An 18283-nucleotide genomic window follows, 5' to 3' on the forward strand; every position below is an offset into this window, starting at 1 on the left:
GAGAGAGACAGAAGCTAGTGCATAGAGGAGTGGTTTATTCAACAAGAATGAGTGGCAGGCATCACACTGTGATCCTTTCAGAGGAAGAGGCCTGTTCCAACATTACATGACAATTTATATGCTAAAGATCAACAGACAATTCTATATTTACAACGTATCTACAATGCTTCCTTTAAATTACGTTTAATTTTCACACCTCCTTCTTTGCACCCACTGTCCAGACCGCCAAAGTGAATGTTAATCATCATTGGTTTTTCAATTATCAGCTGTCCACAGCCCCAGGAACCTATTATCCAGGGCTGCATTTTAAATTTAATCTGCAGTCCACATTCAGCTCAAAAGATTGGCTGCTGAAGGTGATGTTCACTATATACCCTAAGTCCAGAATATACCCTAACACCCCCAGGTTTATAGTAATCTTCAATGACTAGGTTTCACACAAATTTCAACTGTGAGCAAGGAGAAGGAACTTCAGTATTCGGACCGACTTGAGATTTTTTGAACGGGTTGGTTCCATGGCTCTTCTTTGTTTAGCGATTGTCTGTGGGGAGACAAATTTCAGGGTTGGATGCTGCATAAATACTTCAATAATAAGTGTACTTTGAGCTTTGAAATTGTGGGGTTGATTTAAAGAGATTACATTTATTTGTCATATGTGCATCAAAATGCAGTGAAATGCGTTGCTCGCGTCAAATCAAATCAGCGAGGATTATGCTGGGGGCAGCTCACAAGTGTCGCCACAGTCCCAGCGCCAACACAGCATGCCCCTAACTCACTAATGCTTTTGGAAAGTGGGAGGAAAGCAGAGCATTTGGAGGAAACCCACATGGCCTTTGGGAGAACGTACAAACTCCTTACAGACAGTGGCAGGATTTGAACCCTGATCCCACAGCTAGTGCTGTGAAGTGCCACATTAACTATGCCTTGATTTCCCAGGAGCAGAGAAGATCTGACAAATTGTTTTCAGTGGGAACAGATGCCCCTAGTAGGAAGGTCCACAGAGGACTTGCATTTAAAATTATTTCCAAAAGGACTAGAGGTAAATGAGGAATATAGGCAGGATCAAATCTCAATAATGGATTTATATTTGGGATGTGGATAAATACTGGAAATAGAAAGAGGAACTGCAGCATTGTTGGGGAAAAGCGCACGGCAGTGGGAATAATAGGACTGCTGACTGCAGCGAGGTAACAGCTCAGGGTGAAAGTACTAACAACAGAAAGGAAGGCAATTCGTTCCACACCGGACATATCTGATTGCATTAGGAAGCAGCCACATTAATCTACTTGCTTCAAATGCCTTCAATGTGTACTTTTAACTGAGTCTTAGTGCCTTAATTAAGCAGGCACACATCACACGAGGCTGCTGCTTTGGTCTAATGAAGTGGGAAGGCAATGTGCTGTAGCTGACGTTTCCCAACGGGAGTAATTAATGTCTCTGCAGTCCTATGCTGCATCAGGACTGGTGCAGTTCTTCACCTCGGGCAGCTTCTTGTCATTTGCTTCAACCCCGCAGATAATCAGCACTGCACAGTTCCGGAAGTGTTAATAAGTACGAAGGCTGCCTACATTACATGTTTTGCCACTCTTGCCTTTACTGCAGTTTAAAGGACTATCTATTTATTTAATACCTCAACAAATATTCATAGGGCTTCGATTAAAATCAATGCCTGACAGGGGTTGGCTTTGCTGAATGGGATGTAGACACTGAGGCATAGGTTAGTCTACATTTAAATAGGCTATCTCCTCCAAGAGGACCATGACTTTGTTGTAGGGTTTGGAGGCTTGCAATCCACAAAACTATGCTGGCTGGAGTCAGGGCTTTATGCTTTGGCTCTTGGTAGGGTCACCCATGCTAAACAGGTCAAAGGGTAGAGGCCAGACTAAGAATGATCCACTGGTCCTCCAGGTTCAGGGGTTCAGCTCAGGGCTAACAACCCTGACTGGCCTAAAAAAAATAGTTGTGGAAGCAGGCTGCACTAAGCGCCAGAGGCACAGCAGGCATTTGATTGATTGATGATGAAATAGGTTATCTGTTAAGGATTGTTCCGGGGTTATGACATTATGCATAATTGTTGATTAACTAAAACAAGTGACAGTCTTCAGGAAATAAAACCAATATACAATTTTGCCTAATGTTTCTTTAATCAATATATGTTTCCTTAATCAATACATCAATGTTTCCTTAATCAATATATACAGGTCCAAACTAGAGAGAGTGTGATACTGGATTAGGGAGTAAGACAGAGCAGGGGACAGAAGTGTGTGCGGGGGAACACTTTGGATCTTGTTATGTTTTGTAACTTCAAAACATTAAACTAGTTCAAAGTAAGACACAGGAGTCCAAAATGTGGGTCTAACTTTGTGTTTTACTTTGAGCGAGGTGCACATGTATCGTGTGGTAGCGTGGTGATGTTTGCAATTCATGTATCTATACATGTACGATTACACAGATGCACAATATTAAACACACAACAGATCCGGTGATCTTAATTATATTATTTTCATGATAATGAAGGAGAAGAATAGGTCTGGTCCTTGGATTGCTACTCTAAATTGGAGAAAGGCCTATTTTGATGGTATCAGAAAGGATCTGGCGAACGTGGATTGGGACAGGGTCTTTTCTGGCAAAGATGTACTTGGTAAGTGGGAGGTGTCAGTGAGTAGTGGCAACGACTGAACCTAGGTGCCGAGGAACAACAGACTCCCATGTAGAGATGAAAACAAGAGTTTATATATAGGAATTCCAACAGAACGTTGGTGGCATGGCCAAGCAATGGCACGGGACAAATCATTTTTGGAAGAAGGACCCCACAGTCAGCACTAATTGGCAGTCCGCTACAAATGATCACAGTACGCTGAAGCCCGAGCCAGTCAAAGTTGATAAGGTTAAACAGAAAGCACAAGTTAAGGCAACAATTAACAGGTACAGCTGTTCTAGAATTCTCAGAGCCAATGCTTTACAGCTGGTCTCACAGGCCTGCAGGTATCGTGACAGGGAGGGTCTTCAAAAGTGAAATTATCAGAGTTTGTATGTTTCTTTAGAATAAAAGGCAAGGCTAATAGGTTTAGGGAATTCTGGTTTTCCAGGGATATTGAGGCCTGGTTAAGAAAAAGGAGGTACATACATAGCAGGTAGAGGCTGGAAAAGAATTAGGATCTTGAGGAGTGTAAGAAATGCAAGAGAATACTTAAAAGGAAAATCAGGAGGGCTAAATGAAGGGATAAGGATGTTCTGGCAGACAAGGTGAAGGAGAATCTCAAGGGGCTTGTACAGATATATTAAGAGCAAAAAGATAGAAAGGAACAAAATTGTTCCACTTGGATGCATGGAGTCTAAAGAGATGGGGGCAACATTCCCTCTATTTTTATCCTTTGAAATTCAGAAATGAAATGAATGGCTCTCAACCTCCGCTGAAGGTTACAATTCAAGTGGAAATTGCAGTGCTGGAGTAGAACTGGAGAGAAATTGACAGCTGTAGACCTGATTTATGGCTGATCAGCTTTCTACTCTGATCGAACTCTCATTAAGTCGGTGGGAAAAATGGGTTGAACTATTGATTAGCTTCACAAAGAGCTGAGGCAGTAGTTAAATTGAAAGCACCGAGATTTAGGGCAAATGCTTTTCCACAATGACCTTTGACAGGGATGACAATTTAAGAAACAAACTCAATACACAAAACGTTGTGAGTTGGAGAGATACGTGGCCCAGGAAGCATCCTCCTGAATTATTTTGTACTTGTGCTTGGTATGTGATATTTTTAGAATAGGTGCATTTATTACCCACTGAATGAGATGTTCAACCATGGATTTGCCCGCTGTTTTGTCTGGACATAAAAGATACCATGGCGCAAATTAAAGAACTACTGGGTTCTCCCCGGATAACAATTATCTGGATAATATTTATCCTTTAACCTTCAACAAAAATATCTTATATTTCTGGTGCAAACACGAGGAAATCTGCAGATGCTGGAAATTCAAACCACACACACAAAATGCTGGTGGAACACAGCAGGCCAGGCAGCATCTATAAGGAGAAGCACTGTCGACGTTTTGGGCCGAGACCTGAGGGGACTCGGCCCGAAACGTTGACAGTGCTTCTCCTTATAGATGCTGCCTGGCCTGCTGTGTTCCACCAGCATTTTGTGTGTGTTGTTTATATTTCTGGTAATTTTTACAGTCCTGTTTGTGATAGCTTGCTGTGTGGAGTTTGGTGGTCATGCTTCCAGGATTGTAATAACAGTGGATCGTCAAGACACAGTGAAGCATCCAGATTTCATTAAAAGGCATTCTTTAGATGGTAGCCTTTCCTTCTTAAGTCTAATGACATGGGGCAAGATTCAGGAGTGTAGCTCTTGAGAGGGCATCTTATTGTACTAGGGTACCTGTCCGATAACACTGGGGTAGAAGCCGGTCCTTCAGCCCATTGGGACGTGCTTTCAGACCTCTGTATCTTCTGCCGATGGGACAGAGAGGAGAGAGACCACAGCTTACTCCAGAGGACAGCATTCTGCTTCGCCTACAGTGTACCCACAAACATTCACTCCACTACTGGGGTTGCAGGAAGAGGATAGGAGCATGGGGAAATAGAGCAACTGTGGTTGAGTGGTAGGATGGACTAAATGGGCCAAGTGGCCTGGTTCAGCTTCCATATCTTATGGTCTTCTGAGTCAGGCTAACAAACCTTGTAATGTAGTGTTCAATGGTAGCTGCAGGAAATCGCTAGTTTTCTAAGTTCAAAGTAAAAATATCGAAGTTCATATATATAACCATATACAACACGGAGATTTACTTCCTTATAGAACATAGATCATAGAACACAGAAAATCTACAGGACATTACAGGCCCTTTGGCCCACAACATTGCACCGACCATGTAACCTACTCTAGAAGCTGCTAAGGTATCATGGCACAAATTGTGGGCATACTCAGTAAATCTATAGAATAATAAGTATAACAGAATCAATGAAAGATTGTCCAACTAGGTCATTCAACCAATGTGCAGAAGAGAGCAAACTGTGCAAATACAGAAAGGAAAAACAACAATAATAAATAAATAAACAATAAATATCGAGAACATGAGATGAAGAGTCCATGGAAGTCAGTCCATAGGTTGTGGGAATATTTTAATGATGGGGCAAATGAAGTTGAATAGTTATCCCCTTTGGTTCAAGAGCCTGATGGTTGGGGGGTATTAACTGTTTCTGAACCTGGTGGTGTGAGTCCTGAAGCTCCTGTACCTTCTTCCTGATGACACTGATGACAACATCGAGAAGGGAGTATGCCTTGGGTGATGGGGGTCTCTGATGCTGTATGCCGCTTTCCTGCGATAACGTTTCATGTAGATGTGCTCAATGGTGGTGGAGGTGGGGGGCTTTACCCATGGTGGACTGGGCTATATCCACTATTTTTTGTAGGATTTTCTTTTCATAGCCGGGGGCGGTAGTGGGGATAAGCTCCTACTATCTATAAAGTGCTCCAAATGGCGTGTGGCTCTAACAGCCCCTGACAATCAAGTCGAACTCTAGGCCTTCACATGTGGCTTAGCTACTAGGCTTGGCGGAACAGTTTCTACTGACAAGAGAAGGGGCAAAGGCACCTCAAAACCAGTTGCTTCGGGCAGGTGGGGCTCGTCAGCCTTGGTTGGCAGTTCACCCAGGAAAAGGAAAAGTCTGATTTTAAACCTCTGCTGCCTTGCGGCCAAACCCACCCATGGGAAAGGCTTCGGGAGTAAACCCTGAGGAAGAAATCTGGAGCCGGGGGCCCTAAGGCAGTTTGATGTTGTGTACAACTTCACTCTGGCAGCCTCTGCGATGACACAGGTGCCAAGCTGTATTGGTGCTTGCCCTTCCCTCGGACTACATCAGTGATATGGAGAGGGGAAACCTGCTGCATGGGCAGCAGCTATTTGTTCAAATATTCCCACACAGTCCACCAGAGGCGCAAATCCATAATCCCCTGGGATCGACGGCTGTCCACTGCTATAGTTCTTTCTCCAAACTGCTCACCAGAACTGCCCAAAAGGACAAAGTGCTCCAAGAACAGGATGGTGGGGATATTCAGTTGTAAACCTCCTTTTTAAGCTTCTAAGTGTAGTTGGAGCATTCACCCGCGCATTGTGCAGTGCGTGATCCACGCACAGCCCACTGAGGCTGCAGGACTTGTCGCAGTGTTGTCGCTCGTGGTTCAGTGCAGCTGCAAAGTTGCTGCTATGATACTGAACCTTGGATACCTGGCCAAAGAGCAGTGCGGGTCACGGACTGGAAAGCACGTCCGGATAGAGGAAGCAGCCCACGCAAGCACTCCTTAAAGGGACAGAACACACATGAAACATTGTCACTGGGGGGAGGTTTGTTACAGAAAGCAGTGAGTGATGTATCAGAACGTAGAACAGTAGAGCATAGTACAGGCCATTCTGCCCACAATGTTGTGCTGCCCTTTTAATCTAACCCTTCCCTCCCACATACCCCTCCATTTTCTTTTCATCTATGTGCCTATCGTAAATGTTCCCAATGTATCTGTCTCCGCCACCACCTTTGGCAGGGTGTTCCACACACTCACCACTCCTTGAATAAAATAGCTGCCTCTGACGTCACCTCCATACTTTCTTCCAATCACGTTCATGCACCCTCATATCATGGCTTGCAGTGGGATCTGGACCTGTTGGGAAATGAGCTGAAAAACTCAGATGGAATTAAACGCAGACAAGTGTGAGGTGATGCACTTTGGTACGACCAACCAGGTTAGGTCATACACGGTGTATGGTAGGGCACTGAGGACTGAGGTAGATCAAAGCAATTTGGGAATACAGTCCATAATTCATTGGGAGTGATATCACATGTTGATAGGGTTGTAAAGAAAGCTTTTGGTCCATTGGCCTTCATAAACCAATGGATTTTGTACAGGAGATGGGATGTTATGTTGATTTTGTATAGGGCATTGCTGAGGCCTAATTTGAAAAATTGTGTGCAGTTTTGGTCATATGAAATGTGTAAATAAGGTTGAGAGAATACAGAGAAAACTTACAAGGATGTTTCTAGGTCTAGAGGACCCACATTATAAGGAAAGATTGAATAGGTTTGGACTTAATGTCTTGGAACATAAAAAATTGAGGAGATATGATAGAGGTATACAAAATTATGAGAGTTTTTTTCCCCACTGAGGTTGGGTATGTGTACAACCAGAGGTCATAGGTTAAGGGAAAAAGGTGAACAGCTTAAGGGGAAACTTCTTCACTCAGAGGGTTGTGAGAGAGTGGAACGAGCTGCCAGCTGAAGTGGTGCATGCGAGCTCAGAGTCAATGTTTAAGAATGTTATGTGGGGGTTAGCTTACTTGTTGGTGGAAAGCCGCTTCCATCGATCGGGCCTTTTGGAGGATGCGGCAGCTCTTTCCCCTTGGTTGCCCTGTGTGCCATGGCACCAGTATCTAGTTTCAGCCACCTCACGGGTGTAAGAAGGGGAGGTTCAGTCTCTGTCCTTTTGTTCCCTGGGTGAGCTTCACACCGATGTTGCGATCAATGCTGATGAATCACTGGGAAAGTGTACTCCAGGCTTAGAAGGCCCGTGCACACTCTCAGCTAAGTATCTACAGTATGTGTTGAGCAGTTAATTTTGTAGCTTGTGTAACTTGGGGAAGGGGGGGGAGGGACATAGATGTTTGGTCAAATCTTTTACTGTTTGTAAATGAATGATTAAAATGCTTATCCATCGTCAGTGTCTTCTGTCTCGCTCTCTAAACCCGTGAACCTGGTTCCACATTACAAAGAGAAGTTTGGATAGATACATGGAAGGTAGGGGTATGGAGAGCTATGGTCCCAGTGCAGGTCGATGAGAGTAGGCAGCTTAGCTTGATTGGCACGAACTAGATTGGCCAAAGGGCCTGTTTCTGGCTGTACTTCTCCATGACTCTATATTGGCAATTTTGCATGGGAGACCTGTTTATTTGTGGGGTGAAAGCTCCAAATCATTGCCTGGCTATCAACACTAACCATCAAGGTGTCCAGTCTAGAGGCAGACAGATTGGTACCTTCTTCTAGGTCCATCCCACCAGCTCTCCTTCCACTCCTGGGGACCATTCCGGTTTAAATAATTATTAAACCAGAGGTACATCCCTATTGCAATATTGTAATGAGCTCTTTGGGCACTGGAGGGCATCGAGCTCCAGAGTTTTTAGAGCATTTGAATTTTTATCTGTTGTTTAATAGGCCATAAGACCATAAGATATAAGAGCAGAAATAGGCCATTCATTTCATTGAGTCTGCTCCAGCATTCAATCATGGGCTGATCCAATTCTTCCAGTCATCCCACTCCCCTGCTTTCTCCCCATACCCTTTGATGCCCTGGCTAATCAAGAACCTATCTATCTCTGCCTTAAATACAGCCAATGACTTGGACTCCACAGCCGCTCATGGCACCAAATTCCACAGATTTACCACCCTCAGACTAAAGTAATTTCTCTACATCTCTGTTCTAAATGGATGTCCTTCAATCCTGAAGTCGTGTCCTCTTGTCCTAGAATCTCCTACCATGAGAAATAACTTCGCCATATCTGATCTGTTCAGGCCTTTTAACATTCGGAATGTTTCTATGAGATATCCCCTCATTCTCCTGAACTCCAGGGAATACAGCCCAAGAGCTGCCAGACATTCCTCATACGTTAACCCTTTCATTCCTGGAATCATTCTCGTGAATTTTCTCTAAACCCTCTCTGATGTCAGTGTATCCTTTCTAAAATAAGGAGCCCAAAACTGCACACAATACTCCAAGTATGGTCTCACGAGTGCCTTACAGAGCCTCAACATCACATGCCTGCTCTTATATTCTATACCTCCAGAAATAAATGCCAAAATTACATTTGCCTTCTTCACCACAGACTTAAACTGGAGGTTAACCTTTAGGGTATCCTGCACAAGGACTCCCAAGTCCCTTGCACCTCTGCATTTTGAATTCTCTCCTCATAATAGTTTACTCATTTATTTCTTCCAGCAAAGATCATGACCATACACATTAATGAGAGTCGTTAATCATTTAGATTCCCTTGTGTTTTTCTTCTTGAGCAACTCGCTCTTTGTAATGGGGTTTCCTGGTGTTTCTGTTTAAGCTCATTAAGTTTATCTTGATAGGCTCAGGGATCCCATGTTACTTGTATTATTTAAGTGGATGCCTGATTAGAGCTAATCATACAGTCCTAGTTTTGAGAATGTTACTTTTCCTGATGTTGTTTGGCTGAGTCACCTATATTCTTTGTAATTAATATGAATAAACTCTGGTTGCTGTTTCTACATCAGGGTCTGTCTTTTCTTCGCACTTGGGTTCTGATACTACTGTGCAGGCCATGACAAATACCACATACTCAGGTCCAAATGAAGATCCATTGAGTGAAACCTTAAGTCTGTTTCAATTTCTGTAGATCTGTTGGGTACTTCTAATATTTTCTGTTTTTCTTTCAGATTTCTAGTACCTGTAGTTAAAAAAAAAATAATATAACATAAAATCAGTTTCTTAAGGCTCAATCTTGAAATGATGTTAGGGTATTTCAAAGTTCAAAGTAAATTTATTATCAAAGTACATATATGTCACCATATACAACCCTGAGATATTCAATAAGTTCAGAATAAAATAATAACCATAACAGAATCTTCTCTTTTATTTCCCATAATTCTCCACCTTCCCCCAGCCCATTTCCCTCTGGCCTATCACTTCCCAGCTCTCTACTTCATCCCTCCCCCCACTTCTTATCCCCCCTCGACCATCCCATATTACTTCACTCCTGATGAGGGGTTTTGGCCCGAAACGTCGTCACCACCTCCTCCCATAGATGCTGTCTGGCCTGCTGAGTTCTGCCAGCATTTTGTGTTTTTATTTATTTTATGATTGCACCAACTTGGGCGTTTGACCAGTGTGCAAAAGACACAATTGTAGAAATACAAAAAGAAAGAAACATATAATAATAATAATAAAAAAAAGCAAAAAATATTGAGAACATGAGATGAAGAGTCGTTGGAAGTGAATCCATAGGTTGTGGGAAAATTTCAATGACGGGGCAAATGAAGTTGAGTGAAGTTATCCCTTTTGGTTCAGGAGCCTGATGGTTGCAGGGTAATAACTGGTCCTGAACCTGGTGGAGTGGGACCTGATGGTTGAGGGGTAATAACTGTTCCTGAACCTGGTGGTGTGGGACCTGATGGTTGTGGGGTAATAACTGTTCCTGAACCTGGTGGTGTGGGACCTGATGGTTGAGGGGTAATAACTGGTCCTGAACCTGGTGGTGTGGGACCTGATGGTTGAGGGGTAATAACTGTTCCTGAACCTGGTGGTGTGGGACCTGATGGTTGAGGGGTAATAACTGGTCCTGAACCTGGTGGTGTGGGCCCTGATGGTTGAGGGGTAATAACTGGTCCTGAACCTGGTGGTGTGGGACCTGATGGTTGAGGGGTAATAACTGTTCCTGAACCTGGTGGTGTGGGCCCTGATGGTTGAGGGGTAATAACTGGTCCTGAACCTGGTGGTGTGGGACCTGATGGTTGAGGGGTAATAACTGTTCCTGAACCTGGTGGTGTGGGATCTGATGGTTGAGGGGTAATAACTGATCCTGAACCTGGTGGTGTGGGACCTGATGGTTGAGGGGTAATAACTGGTCCTGAACCTGGTGGTGTGTGACCTGATGGTTGAGGGGTAATAATTGTTCCTGAAGCTGGTGTTGTGGGACCTGATGGTTGAGGGGTAATAACTGTTCCTGAACCTGGTGGTGTGGGATCTGATGGTTGTAGGGTCATAACTGTTTCTGAACCTGGTGGTGTGGGACCTGATAGTTGAGGGTAATAACTTCCTGAACCTGGTGGTGTGAGACCTGATGGTTGAGGGGTAATAACTGGTCCTGAACCTGGTGGTGTGGGACCTGATGGTTGAGGGGTAATAACTGGTCCTGAACCTGGTGGTGTGTGACCTGATGGTTGAGGGGTAATAATTGTTCCTGAAGCTGGTGTTGTGGGACCTGATGGTTGAGGGGTAATAACTGTTCCTGAACCTGGTGGTGTGGGATCTGAAGGTTGTAGGGTCATAACTGTTTCTGAACCTGGTGGTGTGGGACCTGATAGTTGAGGGTAATAACTTCCTGAACCTGGTGGTGTGAGACCTGATGGTTGAGGGGTAATAACTGGTCCTGAACCTGGTGGTGTGAGATCTGATGGTTGGAAAGCGGCCAGTGAATGAGTGGGCCAGTGAAGGAGTGGAGATTTGAGGCTTTGACTTGAGAGGCTTCGATGAGAAGAGGCTAAGGACGAGCTTCACTCCAAGTGAGGTAAGGCCGGGTAAGTTCCTTTCAAAGGAGAAAGTTTCAAAAGTTGAGGCAAGTATTGGGTAGGTCATGGCAGCTGAGATCGGCCCCGTGGTTTGTTCATCCTGCAGCATGTGGGAAATCAGGGATACTCCCAGTGTCCCTGACGACTATGTGTGCAGGAAGTGTGTCCAACTGCAGCTTCTGGCAGACTGCATTCAGCGTCTGGAGCTGCGATTGGATTCATACTAGAGCATCCGCGATGCTGAGAAAGTCGTGAATAGCACGTTCAGTGAGTTGGCCACACCGCAGGTAAAGGCTACACAGGCAGAAAGTGAAGGGGTGGCCACTAGACAGCGTAGCAGTAGGCAGGTAGTGCAGGAGTCCCCTGAGGTCATCTCCCTCCTAAACAGATATACTGTTTTGGATACTGTTGGGGGAGATGTCTCATCAGGGGAAGGCAGCAGCAGCTGAGTTCATTGCACCATGGGTGGGTCTGCAGCACAGGAGGGAAGGAAAAGGAGTGAGAAAGCTATAGTGATAGGGGATTCGATTGTAAGGGGAATAGATAGACGTTTCTGTGGCCGCAAACGAGACTCCAGGATGGTATGTTGCCTCTCTGGCGCAAGGGTCAAGGATATCTCTGAGCGGCTGCAGGACATTCTGGAGTGGGTGGGTGAACAGCCAGTGGTCATGGTGCACATAGGTACCAACGATATAGGTAAAAAATAGGATGTGGTCCTACAAGGTGAATTTAGGAGTTAGGAGATAAACTAAAAAGTAGGATCCCAAAGGTAATAATCTCTGGATTACTAACAGTGCCATGTGCTAGTAAGAGTAGAAATAGGAGGATATTTCAGATGAATACATGGCTTGAAAAATGGTGCAAGGGGGAGGGATTCAAATTTCTGGGGCATTGGAACCAGTTCTGGGGGAGGTGGGACCAGTATAAACAGGACGGTCTGCACCTGGGCTGGACTGGAACCAATGTCCTAGGGGGAGCGTTTGCTACTGCTGTTCAGGAGGCTTTAAACTAATGTGGCAGGGGGATGGGAACAAGTGTAGAGAGACAGAGGGGTGTAAAATGAGGGTAGAAGCAAAAAGTAGTAAGGTGAAAAGTAAAAGTGGCAGGCAGGCAAATCCAGGGCAAAAAGCAAAAAGGGCCACTTTTCAACATAATTGTATAAGGGCTAAGAATGTTGTAAAAACAAACCTGAAAGCTTTGTGTATCAATGCAAGGAGCATTCGTAACAAGGTGGATGAATTGAATGTGCAGATAGTTATTAATGAATATGATATAGTTGGGATCACAGAGACATGGCTCCAGGATGACCAAGGATGGGAGCTCAACATCCAGGGATATTCAATATTCAGGAGGGATAGACAGGAAAGAAAAGGAGGTGGGGTAGCATTGCTGGTTAGAGAGGAGATTAACACAATAGAGAGGAAGGACATTAGCCTGGAGGATGTGGAATCAATATGGGTAGAGCTGCATAACACTAAGGGGCAGAAAACGCTGGTGGGAGTTGTGTACAGGCCATCTAACAGTAGTAGTGAGGTTGGGGATGGCATTAAACAGGAAATTAGAAATGCGTGCAATAAAGGAACAGCAGTTATAATGGGTGACTTCAATCTACATATAGATTGGGTAAACCAAATTGGTAAGGCTGCTGAGGAAGAGGATTACTTGGAATGTATGCGGGATGGTTTTCTGAACCAACATGTCGAGGAACCAACTAGAGAGCAGGCCATTCTAGATTGGGTATTGAGCAATGAGGAAGGGTTAGTTAGCAATCTTGTTGGGCGAGGCCCCTTGGGTAAGAGAGACCATAATATGGTGGAATTCTTCATTAAGATGGAGAGTGACATAGTTAATTCAGAAACAAAGGTTCTAAACTTAAAGAAGGGTAACTTTGAAGGTATGAGACATGAATTAGCTAAGATAGACTGGCAAATGATACTTAAAGGGTTGACAGTGGATATGCAATGGCAAGCATTTAAAGATTGCATGGATGAACTACAACAATTATTCATCCCAGTTTGGCAAAAGAATAAACCAGGGAAGGTAGTGCACCCGTGGCTGACAAGGGAAATTAGGGATAGTATCAAGTCCAAAGAAGAAACATATAAATTAGCAAAAAAAAAAGCAGCAAACCTGAGGACTGGGAGAAATTCAGAGACCAGCAGAGGAGGACAAAGGGCTTAATTAGGAAAGGGAAAAAAGATTATGAGAGAAAGCTGGCAGGGAACATAAAAACTGACTGTAAAAGCTTTTATAGATATGTGAAAGGAAAAAGACTGGTCAAGACAAATGTAGGTCCTTTACAGTCAGATACAGGTGAATTGATCATAGGGAACAAAGACATGGCAGACTAATTGAATAACTACTTTGGTTCTGTCTTCACTAAGGAGGACATAAACAATCTTCTGGAAATAGTAAGGGACCGAGGGTCTAGTGAGATGGAGGAACTGAGGGAAATACATGAGGGAAATACATGGGAAGTGGTGTTAGGTAAATTGAAGGGATTAAAGGTAGATAAATCCCCAGGGCCAGATGGTCTGCATCCCAGAGTGCTTAAGGTAGTAGCCCAAGAAATAGTGGATGCATTAGTGATAATTTTTCAAAACTCCTTAGATTCTGGATTAGTTCCTGAGGATTGGAGGGTGGCTAATGTAACCCCACTTTTTAAAAAAGGAGGGAGAGAGAAACCGGGGAATTATAGACCGGTTAGCCTGACATCGGTGGTGGGGAAAATGCTAGAGTCGATTATCAAAGATGTGATAACAGCACATTTGGAAAGAGGTGAAATCATCGGACAAAGTCAGCATGGATTTGTGAAAGGAAAATCATGTCTGACAAATCTTATAGAATTTTTTGAAGATGTAACTAGTAGAGTGGATAGGGCAGAGCCAGTGGGTTCCCTGATGAGAGATGTCACTTTTTTGTAACAGACTCCATATAGATGTGCTCAGTGGAGGAGAGGGCTTTACCTGTGAGGGACTGTGCTGTATCCACTACATTCTGTAGTATTTCCGTTCAAGGGCATCAGTGTTCAGTTTTTGTACAAAATGCTGTGAATCACATCAACTTTGGCATTATGCCTTTTACACTGTTAATGCTTGATTAACACACACACACATACACAAAATGCTGGAGGAACTCAGCAGTGTCGGGCAGCATCTATGGAGGGGAATAAAAGTCGATGTTTTAGGCTGAGATCCTTCATCAGGACTGGAAAGGAAGGGGGAGGCCGATATAATGAGATGGGGGAAGGGTAGGAGTACAAGCTGGTGGATAATAGCTGAGACCATGTGAAGGAGAGGGTGGGTGAAGTAAGGAGCTGGGAGGTGATAGCTGAAAGGGTAAAGAGTCTAAGAAGGAATCTGACAGGAGAGGAGAGGAGCACAGGAGAAAATGAAGGGGAATGGGCTCCACAGGGAGGTGATAGGCAGAAGCAGAGAAGAGAACGGGAAAGAGGACATCAAAAATGGGAAGATGAGAAGAGAGAAAAGGGGGAGGGGGAGAAATTGATGTTGCTTGAGCATTGCTTTCCATGCTGTCGGCCTTGGGCGCTCATCATTCATCGGCCAGGTCTGCCATCTAGTGTTCATTATTGTACATTTCATACAAGATTCAGATTCAGATTCAGTTTATTGTCATTTAGAAACCACAAATGCAATGCAGTTAAAAATTGAGACAACTTTCCTCCAGAATGATATCACAAAAGCATATGACAAAACAGACGACACCAGAAAATCCACATAACAATTGGCAATCCCCAATCCAGAGTCCGGAGAGGCTGCTGCGTATTAATATTGCGCTACCATCTTAGCGCGTTCCCCGGAAAGGAGTTCCAATCCCACCAGATAAAACAAGACCAAAAACTAAAGCTACAAGACCTGCACAAAACCACATATTTACAACAGTGCAAACAATAGCATAATTTTCCCAATAGACTGGGGACCTGTTCTTCCCAGCAGAGTCCCGGACCTCACAGCAGCAGCAGCAACGAAGGAGGTCTTCCTGGAGATTTCCAGATGTTCCTCCTTACTCCCACATCCATTTTTCATCCGATTATGATTGCGCGCGGCACCCCGCTTTACAAATAACAGATAATCAGCTCCAGAGTGGCCACTGCAAGCTGCATCGCGCCGCCATCTTGGACTAAGATAGGTGGGTCTATAGAGTTCATTAGTTAAACAGCTGGAATCAGGCCCCTTGGCCCAGCTGATCCACCCCAATTAGATCCCTCAGCCAAGCTAATCCCATTTGCCAGCAGCCAGCTCCTTAACCTTCCATCCCTTCTGTTGTGTATTTAATATTTCAGTAATCTTGTATATACAGTATATTAGTTGATTAAGCATTCTTGTTCATTTAAATATTTCATTATGGGTTATATGTATAAGTATGTGAATTGCATATGTCATCACACTACCATGAGGTATGTGCATGGCTCACTGAAAGTGAAAACACAAACTAAGACTGGCATCATTGTGAAGTTACAAAACATCACACTTCTGCTATTCATATGCTCCTGTCCAAAATTGTGACGTTGTACATTGTTCAACCAGACTTAGCAGGATGTTGCCTGGACTGCTGTTCGGAGTTAGAAGGAGAGGCTGTGTAGGTTAGTATTTTCCATTTTACTTATCAGTCAGTCTGATTCTCCAGTATATCCACTTTGGAAGTGATGGACCGGACCAACATAAGGGCAAAAATTATGCTTAGTATGTTATTTGGGTGGTGGGGTGGAGATGCGTCTCTACCAAAGGAGGTGTAAGGTGCTCCTTCCCTCCGCTAGCCTGCAGGTCACCCTTGGGCAAGGTGTAGCACCTGCTTAGCCCCTGATCAGGGTCAAGTGAAGCCATGGGAGCAGGTGGTGGATGGTCGTATGAGCAGCCGGAGCAGATCACAAGTCCTGGTTATGTGACTACTGACACCAGGCAATCTCTGAAAAGTATTGATAATGGCTGGGGTCACCCGTCTTGTAAAGACACTGCCCAGAAGAAGGCAATAGCAAACCAGTTCTGTAGAAAAATTTGCTCAGAGCAGTCATGGTCATGGGAAGACCACGATTGCCCACGTCGTACCACACACACATAATGATGGTGAGTATGTTATTGTATGTGCCGCAACCACTTCCCCTGGCACTTCAGTCCATACACACATCACCCTTTGTATAAAAAAAAGTTGCCCCGCAAGCTGCTGTTAAATTTTCCCCTCTCACCTTAAGCTTATCCCCTCTAGTTCTTAACTCCACAACTCTGGGAAAAGGCTCTTTCATTTACCCTATCTGTGTTTTGGTGACATCTTAACATTTTAAAATAGGGGTTCTTAACCTGGTTAAGGGGGAGGTAGGGGGAGGGGGGCCCGTGAACGGATGGGAAAAAAATTACATCTTTATTTTCACCAACCTCTAATTGAAATCTAGTGTTTCCTGCACTTATGAATGTAGGCAACAAACCAAAGTAGTATTAGCTGTTCCAGTGACTTTGTCACCAATAGAAATGACAGATCGCTTCACATCACATTCAGTTGTTACAGATATCTCAAAATATCATGTACGGCACGCTCACCACTACTTTGAAACTATTGTAGTTATTAGACCCACTACTAATCACATGTGATTGTAGCCTTCCTGTCTGCAGATGCTCGTGAACATTATTCTGAGAAGGGATCCACCGGACTGCCAAAGGGGTCCATGGCAAAAGCGAAGTTAAGAACGTCTGCTCTAAAAACATTTAAACTTTAGATGCTTTTAGATTGGGTTGTTCCCAACCTTTTTTATGCCATGGACCAATACCACTAAGCAAAGGGTTTGTAGACCCCAGGTTAGGAACCCCTGATCTTGAGCTGTTTTTGAAAAAAAATTATCAGGGAACAATTGAACAGTTTTCTCTCAAAGCCTGGAGACAAAATTGTAATGTTTGTACCTCGTTTATCCAGGTTTCCCAGGATGTTGCCTGGACTTGGTGTTCTGAGTTACAAGGAGAGATTGTGTAGGCTAGTATTCCCCATTTTACTTATCAATCAATCTGCGTGTTCAATACATCCATTTTTAAAAGACGGTCCAATATGTTTCATGTATGCATACAAGAAATAGACTGTTTTGAGAGCTTGTGTACAAATAGCCTCTGAGAACCAAGTCCAGCTCCTGGCCTTCACATGTGGCTTAGCTACTAAGCCCAGCAGAACCGTTTCTGCTGACAGGTGGGTTACTGGTACTTTAAAACCAATCGCTTCAGGCAGATGGGGCTCATCAGCTGTGGTTGGCAGCTCATCTAGCAGAAGGAAAACTCCGATCTCAAACCTCCGCTGCCTTGTGGCTAAACCCACTCATGGCTTCAGCAGTAAACTCTGAGGGAAAAATTTGGACCTGGAGTCCTTAGGCAGCTGGCTGAGTTCAACACAGACTGGCAATGCCAGTGACACTGCTGAAACCAAACTGTATTGGTCTTTGCTGTTCCTTTGAGTTTATCAGATATATGGAGAGGAGGAGCTTGCTACATGGGCAACTGTTTGTTCTCCATATTGTACTGCCCAGGCTTGTTTATCTAGACAACTGGGACGCAACATCTATGGTTAAGCCTGGCCATCGGAAGCCCTGGACTCTATGAATAAGCTCCATTAATTGTAATCAAAGACTGACATTATATTTACAAAGGGGAACAACATTTTCTTTATTTGCAGGCAATTATACTTTACAGTGTTGGAAGACATCTTGGAAAAAATATAGAATTCTTGAAACTAGAAACGTTTTAGCTTGGAAATGATCTTTTGATGAGTTATCAACATTCAGTGTTAATTACATTCTCTGAAGTTACAGTTTCTCCCCAGAGGAGCTCTTTAAACCTTTCTGTTCTCCATCTATGAATGTTTTGGGAATCTATTTGACATTTTAATATTTTCAATGTATTAGTTATTATAGATTAGTTATTTATCAGCCTCCTTGCGCCAGTCAGTGAGTTGGAGTAAGGACAGGGACAGGGCATGTGATTGGTCTCACAGT

General features: G+C 43.9%; 1 long non-coding RNA gene across 1 annotated transcript in view; it reads left to right on the top strand.

Moving 5' to 3' along the window:
* LOC132390833 (uncharacterized) overlaps positions 1-18283 on the top strand; it is a 67275-nt gene that overhangs the window by 41415 nt on the left and 7577 nt on the right. The window lies entirely within an intron of this gene.

This window comes from Hypanus sabinus, chromosome 1 (genome assembly GCF_030144855.1).
Source record: "Hypanus sabinus isolate sHypSab1 chromosome 1, sHypSab1.hap1, whole genome shotgun sequence".
In the NCBI taxonomy this organism is placed as follows: Eukaryota; Metazoa; Chordata; class Chondrichthyes; order Myliobatiformes; family Dasyatidae; genus Hypanus; species Hypanus sabinus.